The sequence below is a fragment of the Pan paniscus genome, chromosome 7, assembly GCF_029289425.2.
Source record: "Pan paniscus chromosome 7, NHGRI_mPanPan1-v2.0_pri, whole genome shotgun sequence".
NCBI classification, from domain to species: domain Eukaryota; kingdom Metazoa; phylum Chordata; class Mammalia; order Primates; family Hominidae; genus Pan; species Pan paniscus.
This window is the reverse complement of record NC_073256.2, coordinates 32513098-32528112: the sequence shown is the minus strand read 5'-3', so window position 1 is coordinate 32528112 and position 15015 is coordinate 32513098.

Below are 15015 nucleotides of genomic sequence, written 5' to 3'. Positions count from 1 at the left end.
GTGATTGTGTTCGTGGTTATCTCATCATAGGCACTATGGAAAATGAATAGTAAGAAGTAATTAGGAAAATTAAAGCACAGAAAAACAATGGAAACAGAGATCCAGTATCTAATATGAGCAACTTAAAAGAAACTGCCTTTTGCATTACATTAACTCTGTGGTTTCCAAAGCTGAATCTATTCAGTTTGGTGCTATACCTATTATCAGTGGTGACACTAAAATACATCCCAAGCCTCTGCAGTATGAGACTTATCCATTAACTGTCCACACTGGTTAAAAGAAAAAAAAAAATGACATACCTTATTTTTGCCATCCCCTAAACAGGTATAAGCAAATTAATACAAATTTCATCTGGACTTCTAAAAAAAATACACATTCTTCTAAGAAATAGTATTTAAGTGTTGTTTAATAATTTGCTTTAACTAAGGTAAAGTTACTTTGTTAATTCTGGGCCAAGAGAGTGGCCTGCCCAAATTCAGATCAGAATCACAAAGGTTAAAAAAATACTTACTATATTGAAGACCAGTGAGAAGAAAAGTAATTGAACTTAATCTGCTTGAACTTTATCTTTCTCATTGTTTTTGTTTTGTGTTATTTATGATCAAAATTTTAATCCACATTCAGGAAATGTTTACATACAATTCTGCTCTATTTTTTTGTCTCCTATTAGTTGAAGTAATATTGATCCACTTGGGTTAATTTGATAATGTGATAAATGGAAAAACTGTTAACTTTAAAAGACTATATGCAAGAAAGGTTAGAGCAATGTTTGAACTTGATAGCTACTTTTTAAACATGTATAGTTCTTTTTTACATAATTTATTCATATATTCTGAAATTCAAATGTTGCAAGAAAATGTAAAAAATGGTATTTTATCTGCAACACTGTGTTAAGTTCCTCTGCTATAATGGAGAAATATATTTAACATATGTGTGTAAAGGCAAAATTTATTTTAATTATCAGAAAATGGTTTTCTTTGTGCCCTGCAATGACACTAGGTTCTGTAATTATGTGCAAATGATAATCCAAGGAAATTCCAAATGTTTACTTGCCTTAGAACAGTGGTCAGTCTTTGATATATATAGTTTATATAATTATATATATTATCTTTTGAAAATTAAAGGAAATGGATAAGCAAAAAGTGGTCCAAAGTTGAAGGCAGTTATTCTCATAAAAATGCAGAATTTATGTTTAACTCAAAGCCGTTATTTGCAAATATAGTCCCCTCCATGATGGCTTTAACAATTGAAATATATATGTAATACACAAATAATAGGCAGATGCTATCCTTCAAGTGAAACAATTTTTGCCAGCCTGGCTTCTCAGTCCGTGATTTGTAGATTAGTCATTTTTCATGATCTTAGAAAAGAAAACTTATCTCAAAAATCAACAAACAGAAGGTAAATTACTTGGCTGAAAATATCAATTGTTCATTGAGTAAGGTGGCATCTTTCTGAATCTTATGTTCTGGAGGTGTGTTCCAGCTAATAATAATACAGTACCTGAAAGTTTACCTTTAATCGTTTTAACCTCTCTTCAAATAAATTTATCAACTAAGTTAAGATATAATTGGGATACTTTATCCAGGAAGTCAAAATAGACTATTTTAAGAAAATTGTCTTAAGCTAAAACACCCAAATTTCCTACTTCCAAAAACTAACAATGGTAACAAAATTAGATTGCTTTCTAAGATAAAAGGGTAAATTTTCTTAGAGTAAAATAGGCAACAGGAAAAATTTTAAGTAGAATTTCTTTAGTAATTGCATTTCTATAGAAAATTTAATTAGTTGCATCTAAATTTCATTCTACACTAATAAAAATATGCTCTATTTTTTATCTGAAAATTACATGACTCAAATGAACTCAAGGCCATTCATAGAATTACTTTATAATTACTTGAGATGTATAGGGAACTCTGTATAATTATATTTACCTTAAGTTTACATAATCTGACACACACCCTTAGTTTCTTGGGGTAAATGTTAATTCTTTCCACGGAACAATAAAGTCCATGATTTTTCATGAGGATAAGCCTAATTTTCAGAAAAGTAACGCTAGCTTGAGTGCGCTGTAATCTTACCTCACATTTTTTCTTGTTTTTTCCCTTTGTTAAACCTCCTGTTTCAAAACCTTGCATTTTTTGAAACAATGTTAAATTTTTAATATTTCCATATATTAACATGCATTTTGTGCTTTTTAAAAATTAAAGGTTTTTTATCTAAATAAAATATTTAATAATTGCCATATATTTCACATAACAGAAAAAAAATTTTGACAACATAACTGCACTTACTGGGACAGTATAATTTATGTCAGTTTAGTTAATGTCACTATATAATTTTAATACGCATAAGCATACCTTTCAAAAATATTGCACATTTTAATTTTAAATATAACTTTAGTTAAATTATTGTAATAACATGTTTACATTAGAATAGAGTTTCTACATAATGTATTATATCCTCCTAGAAACATATTTATATTGGAAATATTCAAAAAATATATACATGTAATACATTGTAAAATTTTTAAATGTACATTATATTGACTTTTTAAGTAAATGTAAATAAAAATATAAAATGCACAAACTGCAGTCGAATATGATATATCTGTCTCTCATATTAAATAGAAAATTGTTACTATTCTAATGGCATTATTTATCTTAGAAAAAATTATTTGGGAAAATAATATTAAATAAATTATAAAGAATCAAAATATCTAACCAAGTGAATACAAAACTGAAATAGTCACTTAGAATGCAAACCAATTCTTTAGTTTTTTAAATTATGACAGTATTTCTTTGTTTTCACAACTGAGAGTGTTCTGCAAACATGTATTATCTTCAATAAATTTTTTAAGAAAACGATCATGCAGAAGAAGGCAGTATTCATCTGTAATCAGACTGGGATATTATCTCTTAGCGTAGATTCACGATAAATTGTATCACTGTTTCCAAATATATGTTTCATTGAACACTTAGTTCCACAAAATATCAGCAACAATTTTTGGGAAAACAAATCATATGGACAAAGAACAAAACATTGAACAGCAACAACAAAACCCACAGGAAAGTCAGTGTAATTAAAGTCAAACAATCGATGTGCAAAGATCACAAGCATTGCTATACACCAATAACAGACAAACAGAAAGCCAAATCATAAATGAACTCCCATTCAGAATTGCTACCAAGAGAATAAAATACCTAGGAATACAACTTACAGAGGACGTGAAGGACCTCTTCAAGGAGAACTACAAACCACTGCTCAAGGAAATAAGAGAGGACACAAACAAATGTAAAAACATTCCATGCTCATGGATAGGAAGAATCAATATTGTGAATATGGCCATACTCCCCAAAGTAATATAGACTCAATACCATCCCCATTAAGCTGCCATTGACTTTCTTCACAGAATTGGAAAAAAATACTTCAAATTTCATATGGAACCAAAAAAGAGCCCACATAACCAAGACAATCATAAGCAAAAAGAACAAAGCTGGAGGCTTCACGCTACCTGACTTCAAACTATACTACAGCAACCAAAGCAGTAATCAAAACAGCATGGTACTGGTACCAGAACAGATATATAGACCAATGGAACAGAACAGAGCCCTCAGAAATAACACCACACATCTACAACCATCTTATCTTTGGCAAACTTGACAAAAACAAGCAATGGGAAAAAGATTCCCTGTTTAGTAAATGGTGTTGTGGAAACTGGCTAGCCATATGCAGAAAGCTGAACCTGGATCCCTTCCTTATAACTTATACAAAAATTAACTCAAGATGATTAAAGACGTAAATGTAAGACCTAAAACCATAAAAATCCTAGAAGAAAACCTAGGCAATACCATTCAGGATATAGGCATGGGCAAAGACATCATGACTAAAACACAAAAGCAATGACAAAAATAGCCAAAATTTCCAAATGAGATCTAATTAAACTAAAGAGCTTCTGCACAGCAAAAGAAACTATCATCAGAGTGAACAGGCAACCTACAGAATGGGAGAAAGTTTTTGCAATCCATCTGACAAAGGGCTAATATTCAGAATCTATAAGGAACTTAAACAAATTTACAAGAAAAACCAAACAGCTCTATCAAAAAGTGTGCAAAGGATATGAGAAGACAGTTTTCAAAAGAAGACATTTATGCGGCCAAGAAACATATGAAACAAAGCTCTCCATCACTGGTCATTAGAGAAATGCAAATCAAAACCACAATGAGATACCATCTCAAGCCAGTTAGAATGGTGATCATTAAAAAAATCAGGAAAAAACAGATGCTGGAGAGAATGTGGGGAAATAGGAACACTTTTACATTGTTGGTGGAAGTGTAAATCGGATAACCATTATGTAAGACAGTGTGGCAATTCCTCACGGATCTAGAACCAGAAATACCATTTGACCCAGCAATCCCATTACTGGGTATATAACAAAAGGATTATAAATCATTCGACTATAAAGACACATGCACATGTATGTTTATTGCGGCATTGTTCACAATAGCAAAGACTTGGAACCAACCTAAATGCCCATCAATGATAGACTGGATAAAGAAAATGGGGCACATATATACCCCATGGAATACCATGCAGCCACAAAAAAGGATGAGTTCATGTCCTTTGCAGGGACATAGATGAAGCTGGAAACCATCATTCTCAACAAACTAACACAAGAACAGAAAACCAAACACCACACTTTGTCACTCATAATTGGGAGCTGAACAATGAGAACACATGGACACAGGGAGGGCAACATCACACACTGGAGCCCGTTGTGGGGTGGTGGACTAGGGCAGGGATAGCATTAGGAGAAATACCTAATGTAGATGACGGGTTGATAGGCACAGCAAACCAATATGGCACATGAATAGCTATGTAACACACCTGCATGTTCTGCACATGTAGCCCAGAACTTAAAGTATAATAAAATAAAAAAATAAAATAAAGTAAAAGTCAAACAAATTTACTTGTTAAAGCCTTTACTTTGTACAGAATAATGTCAAGGTGGAGAAACATTTTATAATGACTCCCAGTTATTTAACCAGAGAAATATTTTTAACACAGAATATCATACTGAACTGTATGTTGTGGAATGCTGCTCTAGGTTTTTAAGCAGTGTACAATACTGTTACTTGAGATTTGACTGTATAAGTCACCCCACACTATTTTGCAAAGATGTGCTTCAAAGACTCCTATCCAAAACATACTTGGATAACTTGACACTTATGAAAAATAAAAACTTCCTAATTTACCCTAAGAATTTTCCATTTGTTGAATGGAGCCTGTCATATTGAATTATAATTCTCCCATCTTGCTACCTTTGAGACTCATAAGTTCTGTTTTCCTATAAATATGTGACAGAAATGTTATTTGTGACAGGTATATAAAATTATATGTTACATACAAATTGTGTAAGAACTGGATCATCATTTTCCTTTTTACAAGAGTTCAGATGACATCTGTGCTCAAGCTACAGAAAGACTCTAGAAAAGTGTGATATTTTTATATTTAGTAATAATGCATAGAACTAGCAATGATCTAATCTCATGTAATTTCATAATGCTTTTCTTATATAGGACCTTTAAAAAGTTATATGTTCTTAGAGCACCTTTTTATTTAATTTATCTTTTTGAAATGTAGACCTTGAATAACTGTAAAAGGTTTATGGGTATAAAAATACATGTTTTAAAAAAAATATTCTCCTGTTAAAAGTAAATGAGATTCCATGCTATTCCTATCAAACTAACAAAGACATTCTTCACAGAATTAGAAAAAAAAACTATCCTAAAATTCATATGGAACCAAAAAAGAGCCCACATAGCCAAAGCAATCCTAAGCAAAAAGAACAAAACTGGAGACTTTACATTCCCCAACTTCAAAACTATCTGCAAGATTGTGGAGAAAAGGCAATGCTTATACAGTGCTTATGGGAATGTAAATTAGTTCAGCCACTGTTGAAAGTCGTCTGGAGATTTCTCAAAGAGCTAAAAACAACTACCATTTAACACAGCAATCCCATTACTGGGTATATACCCAAAGGAATATAATTCATTCTATATAAAGACACATTTGTGCCTATGTTTATCACAGCCCTATTCACAATAGCAAAGTCATGAAGTCAACCTAAATGCCCATCAATGGCAGATTGGTTAAGAAAATGCGGTACATATATGCCATAGAATACTATGCAGCAATAAAAGGGAATGAAATTATTTCCTCTGTGGGAATGTGGATGGATCTCAAAGCCATTATCCTTAGCAAACAAAGGAACAGAAAATCAAAACAAACATATTCTCACATGTATGTGGGAGCTAAACTTTGAGCACACATGCACACAAAGGCAATGTCTATGGAACAATAGACAATGGCACCTACTTGACGGTGGAGGTTGGAAGGAGAATTAGAATCCAAAAACTCCCTATCTGGTACTATGGTTATTACCTGAATGATGAAATAATCTGTATACCAAACCCCTGTCATATGTAATTTAACTATATAACAAACCTGCTCATGGACCTCTGATACTAAAATAAAAGTTAAAAAAATTGAGCAAAAGAAAAAAACTAAATGAGGATAAATCCAATGTTAAATATAGAAAAGGCAGTTAGATAATTTACTACTTGTTGATTCAAATTCGAAGCATTCAAAGGTGCTTTTTCATTTGCAAGCATTAATAACATAATCTTATTACTTCTAAATTATACCCAATAAATTGGAATGCATGATATCCTTGGAAGAGTGATACCAATATCAGTTTTATTTAGCAAAAAATGTTAATAAAAAACATTTACATTGTTATTATTCCAGGGAAGAAGTATCTCAAAGAAATCAGGTAGAAGGAAAAAACACATGTTCAAAGTCTAAGAAAAGCCCAGAACAATTATGAAATGTAAATAATTGTTCCATTCCTCATTTTTTGTAATTGTAAAATTGTTCCATTCCTTTGAATCACAGTTAAAAGGAGGAAAACTCAATCCAATAATCCAAAAAGGAGGTAAGACATATTGTCAGTATATGTGTATGTGCTAGGACAAATATTGAGAAATTTATATGATAAAGATATGCATTATAAAAATACCAAAAATCAGAAATACATTACAGATTGATTTAAAATTAAAGACATCAACGCCCTTCAACACATATAGGGTAAAGTTCTCTAAACTATTACTACAGGGCATATTTTAATAGACAAAAGCCAGGGACTGTGTACCTGATGTCAAAAATATGGAAAACTATTTATCTTTGTGAAAAACAATTTATGTAATATAGAATCCTTCTGTGTGCAACAAAGTTCAGTTTACAGATACATATAGTGATGCCTCATTGGAGAATGCCTGGCTAAATTCTCAGAAAAATTCCCTCTTTTTGTACACGTACTGATGTTCTTTTCCTTTAGAACGCTCCTCCATTCCTCTCCTTTGATCTTTTCTGCCAAATATCTTTCCAGTTTTTTGTTGTGGGTTCAATGGTAGCTGAATGCTTTGAAAACCTCTACTTAATGTATTCTTAAAGATTCAATAAAGATTGGTATACAGATAATCTATTTATCACAAGTGAATAGATGAATTATTTTGTATTATCTAATGCCCAGATAACTACAAGCAGCTACACTGATAACCCCATACCATGTGTACAGTTTTCCATTCAGCATGTTTTACTGACTTTGATGTTTAGCCCCATGAGTCCAAACACTGACTCCTCGAAAAACAACCCAGCAACAGCAACCCAGCAGTTTGTTTCTCCTTTACCTTAAGACTTAGGGTTCCTTCACTGACAACATAAGCCTCACATGTAGGATTGTTTTTCAGTGGTGCACCTAACCAATTTTTTTTTTTTTTTTTTTTTTTTTTTTGAGACAGAGTCTCACTCTGTCGCCCAGGCTGGAGTGCAGTGGCGCGATCTTGGCTCACTGCAAGCTCCACCTCCCGGGTTCACACCATTCTCCTGCCTGAGCCTCCCGAGTAGCTGGGACTACAGGCGCCCGCCACCACGCCCAGCTAATTTTTCGTATTTTTAGTAGAGACGGGGTTTCACTGTGTTAGCCAGGACGGTCTCGGTCTCCTGACCTCGTGAAGCGTCCGCCTCGGCCTCCCAAAGTGCTGGGATGACAGGCGTGAGCCACCGCGCCCGGCCGCACCTAATCAATTTTAATAATATTTAAGGAGCCCATAAATCTGAATAAAAATTGTATCATGAAAGTTCCCCTTCACAGTGGCTTAAATTTTTTTAGTTAAGGAGAATTTACTGAGAGAGATCTATCTAAAAAAAACTCATATTACTAAAATATTGATATAATTATTCATAATTTAACTATACATTATGTAAACATAAACATAACTAAATATGTATTTATGAATATACTTACCATTTTATATATCAATGGACATTTAAGTTACTTCTATATTTTGCGTATTGTGATTAGCACTGCAATGAACATGGGAATATTAATATCTCTTCAGGATTCTGATTTCTATTATTTTGGATATATACTCAGATGTGAGATTGCTGGATTATATGGTTGTTCTATTTTTAAGTGTTTGAAGAATCTCCATACTGCTTTTCATGTCAGTTGCACCATTTCACCATTTTACATTCTCACCACCAGCGTACAAGTGTTCCAATTTCTTCACATTCTCCCTAGCACATCAACTTCCTTCTTCCTTTTTTCCTTCCTTCCTTCCTTCCTTCTTCCTTTTTGATCACTGTGAGATGTGTGTGAGGTGATACTGCAATTTTTAATTTGTGTTTTTCTGATGATTCACTAATCATTTTTGCCATCTTTTTAACCCACTGGCCATTCGAAAGTTTTCCTCTATTCAAGTCCTTTGGCTATTTTATTTTGCCGTTGAGCTGTAGAAATTCTTTATACATTTTAGATATTAACCCCTTTTGGATATGTAGCTAGCATATATTATTTCTCATCCGGTAAGTTGCCTTTCACTCTGTGGACCTTTTTCTTTGGTACGCAAAAGTTTTTAGTTTGATGTAGTTCCACTTGTCTGTATTTGCTTTTGTTGCTTGTGCTTTTGGTGTCATATCCAAGAAAACACTCCCTAGACAAATGTCATAAAGCTTTTCCCTTATATTTTCTTTTACAAGTTTAATGGATTCAGATCTTACATTCAAATCTCCATTTGAGTTGATGTTTGTACATAAGGGTTGAATGTGTTGTTGTTGTTTGTGAATCCTCAGCTTTTCCAATGTTATTTGTTGAGGAGACTACTCTTTCTCCATTGTGTATTCTTGGCACTTTTGTTGAAGGCCAGCTAACTATATAGGTGTGGATTTATTTCCGGGCTCTCTCTTCTGTTCTATTGGTTTATATGTCTGTCTTTATGCCAGTATCATTCTGTTTTAATTTTTGTTGCTTTGTAATGTATTTTGAAATTAAGAAGTATAATGCCTCCAGCTTTGCTTTTCTTTCTCAAAACTTCTTTGGCTGTTCATGGTATTTTGCGGGAGGGGAGGAGGTTCCATATAAATTTTACAATTACTTTTCAAATTATGTAAAAAAAAAAAAGTCATTGAGATTTTTGATAGGGATTGCAGTAAATCCATAGACTGATTAGGAAAGTCTGAACGTTGTATCGGTATTAAGTGTTCAATCTATGAACATAATGGTTTTTTTTATCTATTTGTATTTCTTTAATGTCTTTCATCATTGATTTGTAGTTTTAAGTGTACAAGCTTTTCATATCACTGGCTAATGTTAATTCTAAGTATTTTATTCCATATTAAATGGGATTGTTTTAATTTTCTTTTCAGATAGTTTGATGTTAATGTATAGAAACACAACTTGATTTTTGTGTGTTGATTTTGCATCTTCTAATTTTGCTAATTTATATAGTAGTCCTAACAATTTGCATTTGCTGTTGTTTTTGTTTGTGGGGTCTTTAATGTTTTCTACATACAAGATTATGTCATCTTTTATGCTTTATTTTCATTTTATGCTCCTCTGACTGGGATTATTTCAAATGTTCTACCTTTTGCTTAATAAAATCTGTTATTGAAGTCTTTGAGTAAGTTTTTCAGTTTAGTTACTGTATTCTTCAGTTCCAGAATTTCACGTTTTTAAAATAGTTTTAATCACTTTGTCCTTATTCTAATTGTGTTCATGTATTGTGTTCTTGATTTCATTTAGTTATTTATGTGTATTCTCTAGCAGCTCATTGAAATTCTTTATAAGTCTATTGAACACTTGCTTAGGCAATTCATAAATCCCTATTGCTTTAAATCTGTTATATAATATTTATGTTGTTCTCTTCATTGTGTCATGTTTAACTGATTATGTTTCTTGCATATTTTGCCATCTCGGCATTTGAAGAAACAAGTAACTCTCTGTTACATTTACCAACTGGCTTTGACACAGGTAGAACTTCGCCAAACACTCTAATTTGAGATTCTGGGAAGCTCTCAAATATTTTATACGGATGTTTCTTCTCTGGACTTATGCATGTCATTTTAAGATGAGATTTATTGGTTTTCCTTTTTTTTTGTTTTTTCATGAGTCCATAATCTCTTGCTCTCTGGCTGTTGTAACGCAGATGTTGATGTACTGCAGACTGTGATGCTAATGGCACAGTCTACTTCTCTTCCTCCTTCCCTATGGAGATGCTTTGAGTTTTCTAGCTTATCCCAATCTCATTGAGATGCGCCGGGTACTTCAAGCCACCTGCTCATTTTCCCTTCCTGTTAACTGACCCTCCAAACTGTGGGAATTTCTTCAGTGCTACAAGTGAGGCAGGACAGAAACCAGTTCCTTGGGCAGCACAATAAAAGGTCAGGGATGTTGAAGGTATCCTCCACTCCTCTGTTTCCTGCTGTTGAAGCCATAGGTTCTATGCTTTCTCTGAATACTTAGAGCCATGTCAGGCCAAAGAAAGCTGCTTTTTTTCATTTTTTAAATTTTTTTACTATACCCAGGCATCTGATATATGCCAGTTCCATCAGCATGTTGTGTGAAGGAGCCACTTTCTTATTTAATTTCAGTATATTTCCTATATTTTCAATCCTTCTTCACCTTCCGGTAGCAAATTATAGCTGGCAAAGTTTCTTTAGAGTATGAGAGTAAAATATATTAAAATGCTTTTAATAACATCTATAATGATTTCCCATAGTCTTGCAAAATTATTAATTCTGGATTCCAAAACATTTTTTAAAGTTAGCTATTATACTTTTTCTTGTGCTAGACTGGGGTAGAATGGAAAGAAAAGTGACACCTGTCTTCCTGAAGTTAACAGTGTAGTTAAAAGAGAAAAAAAAATCACATAGTTATATTGCATTATGTTATATGTTATCAATTTTAAAAATTAGATATAATTCTTGATGTTTAAAGTCCCTTTTTCTTTATCTTAGCTACTGCCCAATATAATTTACATAAATTATACAAAAATATTTCCAGTAAAGATACATCTCAAATATGTCATCTTTACTATAAAACTAACTGATGAAGACAGACTTCTGAGTGAAATACAGTAAGACATCTTTAATTAAAATAATAAATAGAAGAATGCTCTGTACCAGAAAGCTGCCCTAGAATATTTTCATGGTCAAGTGATCTTTAGAAATTTTATTTCTAAGAATGAAATAAATATTTAATTCACCTATAAATTTATACCACAGTATTATCCTCTTTCTAACTACAAACCAAGAGCTTCATTACTGAGTTTCCCTTGTTCAGAAAAAAGAATGTTCACGATTATTGCAGCAATAACTACAAGTAAATATATCATCAACAAAGAAGAGGATAACCAGTGACAAGAAAAATATATAATATCATACATTGCTCAAGAAGCTAAAGAACAGTGTGGCTCATGAGAAAAGTGGTATATATTCTGTATGCACAGGGTCTGACAGGACAACTTACTTTACTTTTTTTTTTCTATTTATATTGGGAATAGCCACAATTTTTCTAGCCAATAGAAAAATTGTCAATATTATTTATTTTCCTTAAAAAAATGGCATAAATTACCAAAAATCTCAGGAGAAATAATCGACCTAAAAATCTTGTGACCCCTGCTCTATTCATGTTAATACAACAATGACAAGAATGATACCAGTAATATTAACAATACTCTATTACTGTTTACATAATGTCTACTACAAGTTAACCATTTAAAAATAATTTTGTAGGATACAAACAATAAGCCGGCAAAACAGGTATCATTGCTTCTATTTTACAATTAAGGAAAAGTACACCTTAGAAGAAGCAGCAACACTGTGAACACAAGCTGGTTTTACTAGCTGATTCATAGTTCAACTAGGTAATTCGTATTCCAACTTTATTTTTAAAAATTACTTTCAAAGCAGAAACTATAGGTTTGTGCAAAGGAGGTCGGAAGTCAAGAAATTTGTAAAATAAATAAAACTTTATTTTTTTCTATTTATATTAGGACTATATATGGTAATGGTCAATTGCCATGTTTTCTGTCTACTCAACATCTTTCTAATACATTTTCTATTTTGGAGATTTCCCTAATTTATAATTCCTGAAGGTGACACAGACATTGTGGATTAGATACACCCATACAAAACTGATATGTAAGTGAGTGTCCATATGGAATTCATTTTTGGGCAAATGTGATAATAGAGTCATCAAAACTTTGGCAGTAGTCATAGTATCCTATGCCCAGCGTCAGCAATGTAACTTTTGGTATCTTTGCCCAGGCGTGGTAGTGGTGAAGTCTTCATTCTGAAAGCCAAGGGCTGCCAAATCATCTTTAATAAATTCTATCATGAACTAAACGAGATGCTGTTTTTTTGTTGTTGTTGCTATTTGCTCACTTGTTTTTAATTCAGAACTTTACTTCCTGAATTTTTAATTTAGGAAATTCAAAATATTTAATATGTAAAAAATGAAAAAAAATCCTCCTAAAATCTTTTCACCTAGAGATTCAAACTTTTAGTATTTTAATGACTATCTTTTCATATATTTTATATGCATTGAAAGATTATTGTACACATACACAAGTATGTATACATGTACTTCATAAAACAGGGACTATTAAAATTCTTGTTAAAGTGGAATGATGATTAGAGCATAGGGTAAGTGCCTCCACATTTAAATCAAAGTGTTCGAACTAGAAACAACAACAGGGATGTTATCACTGACCCAACGGAAATACAAATAACCATCAGAGACTACTATGAAAACCTCTATTTAAAAAATTAGAAAACCTAGAAAAGATGAATACATTTCTAAACATATACATCCTCCCAAGACTTAACCAGGAAGAAATTGATTCCCTGAACAAACCAGTAACAAGCTCTGAAACTGAATCAGTAATAAATAGCCTATCAACCGAAGAAAAACCCAGGCCCAGAAGAATTTACAGCTGAATTCCATCACATGTACAAAGAAGAGATGTCATGATTCCTACGGAAACTGTTCCAAAAAATTAAAGAGGGGGGCTCCTCCCCAGTTCATTCTATAAGGCCATCATCATCCTGATACCAAAACCTGGCACAGACACAACAATAACAACAACAAAAATTCAGGCCAATATCCTTGATGAACATTAATGAAAATGTTCTCAACAAAATACTTGCGAATGACATACAGCAGCACATCAAAAAGCTAATCCACCATGATCAAGTAGGCTTTATCCCCAGGATGCAAGGTTGGTTCAAGAAACGCAAATCAATAAATGTAATTCATCACATAAACAAAACTAAATACAAAAATCACAGGATTATTACAATAGATGCATAAAAGGCTACTGATAAAATTAAAAATATTTTCATGTTAAAAACTCACAATAAACTAGGTATGGAAGGAACACACCTCAAAATATTAAGAACCATGTATGACAAACATACAGCCAACATCATACTGAATGGGCAAAACCTGGAAGCATTTTCCTTGAAAACCAGCAAAAGATAAGCATGTTCTCTCTCACCATTCACATTAAACAGAGTATTGAAAGTCCTGGCCAGAGCAATGAGGCAAGAGAATGAAATAAAGTGCATCAAATAGGAAGAGAGGAAGTCAAACTCTCCCTGTTTGCAGATTACATGATTCTATGTCTATAAAATCAGACAGTCTTGGCCCAAAAGCTCTTTAAACTGATAAACAACTTCAGCAAAGTTTCAAGAGAAAAACATCAATGTACAAAAATTTTCAGCATTACTGTACAACAACAACAGTCAAGCCAAGAGCCAAATCAGGAATGGAATCCCATTCACAATTGCCACAAAAAGAATAAAATACCTAAGAATACAACTCACCTGGGAGGTGAGAGATCTGTACAATGAGAACTACAAAACACTGCTAAAAAAAATCAGATGACACAAATGAAAAAACATCCTATTTTTATGGATAGGAAAAATCAATATCATTAAAATGGCCATACTGCCCCTAGCAGTTTATAGATTAAATGCTATTCCTATCAATCTGTCAATGACATTCTTCAGAGAATTAGAAAAAATATTTTAAAATTGATATGAAATTTTTTTACAACACTAGCATTAAGTAGAGACAGAAGGAGGCACATTAACAGATTAAATGTAAGATAGCAGAGAAAAAGAAAGCTAGAGCTTAGCAATAATAATTGTTATTAATAGTCAACTTGTTATGAGTTCTTAACCTAATTTATGAATTGTGTTAAACTCCTTAAGTTCAATATCATTATTTTTACAAGGGTATATTACCCACATTTTATACATGAGGAGATAAGAGGAATTATGAAACTTACCCAATATTACACATCTGAAAGCAGCAGGGAAGATTCAAACCCTAACATTCTTGCTCAAGAGCCAAGGAGCTTTAGACTGACTCTACCTACACAACAGAAGCCGTTTGCATCACAAAAGGCCCAGGCTAATCAGGGCAAAACAAAGAGTGTGTTATGGTGTTTACCCCATATTTGGTTTAAATGTCTGTTCTTGGCACTCTACTTCACCATAATATAGGGAAAGGTGTGTGTCTTCATCTCTACATCCCCAGTCTAGTCAAGTACCTATAGCATAGTACATATCAACTGAATGAGCTAATAAATAAATGTTCTAATAGCC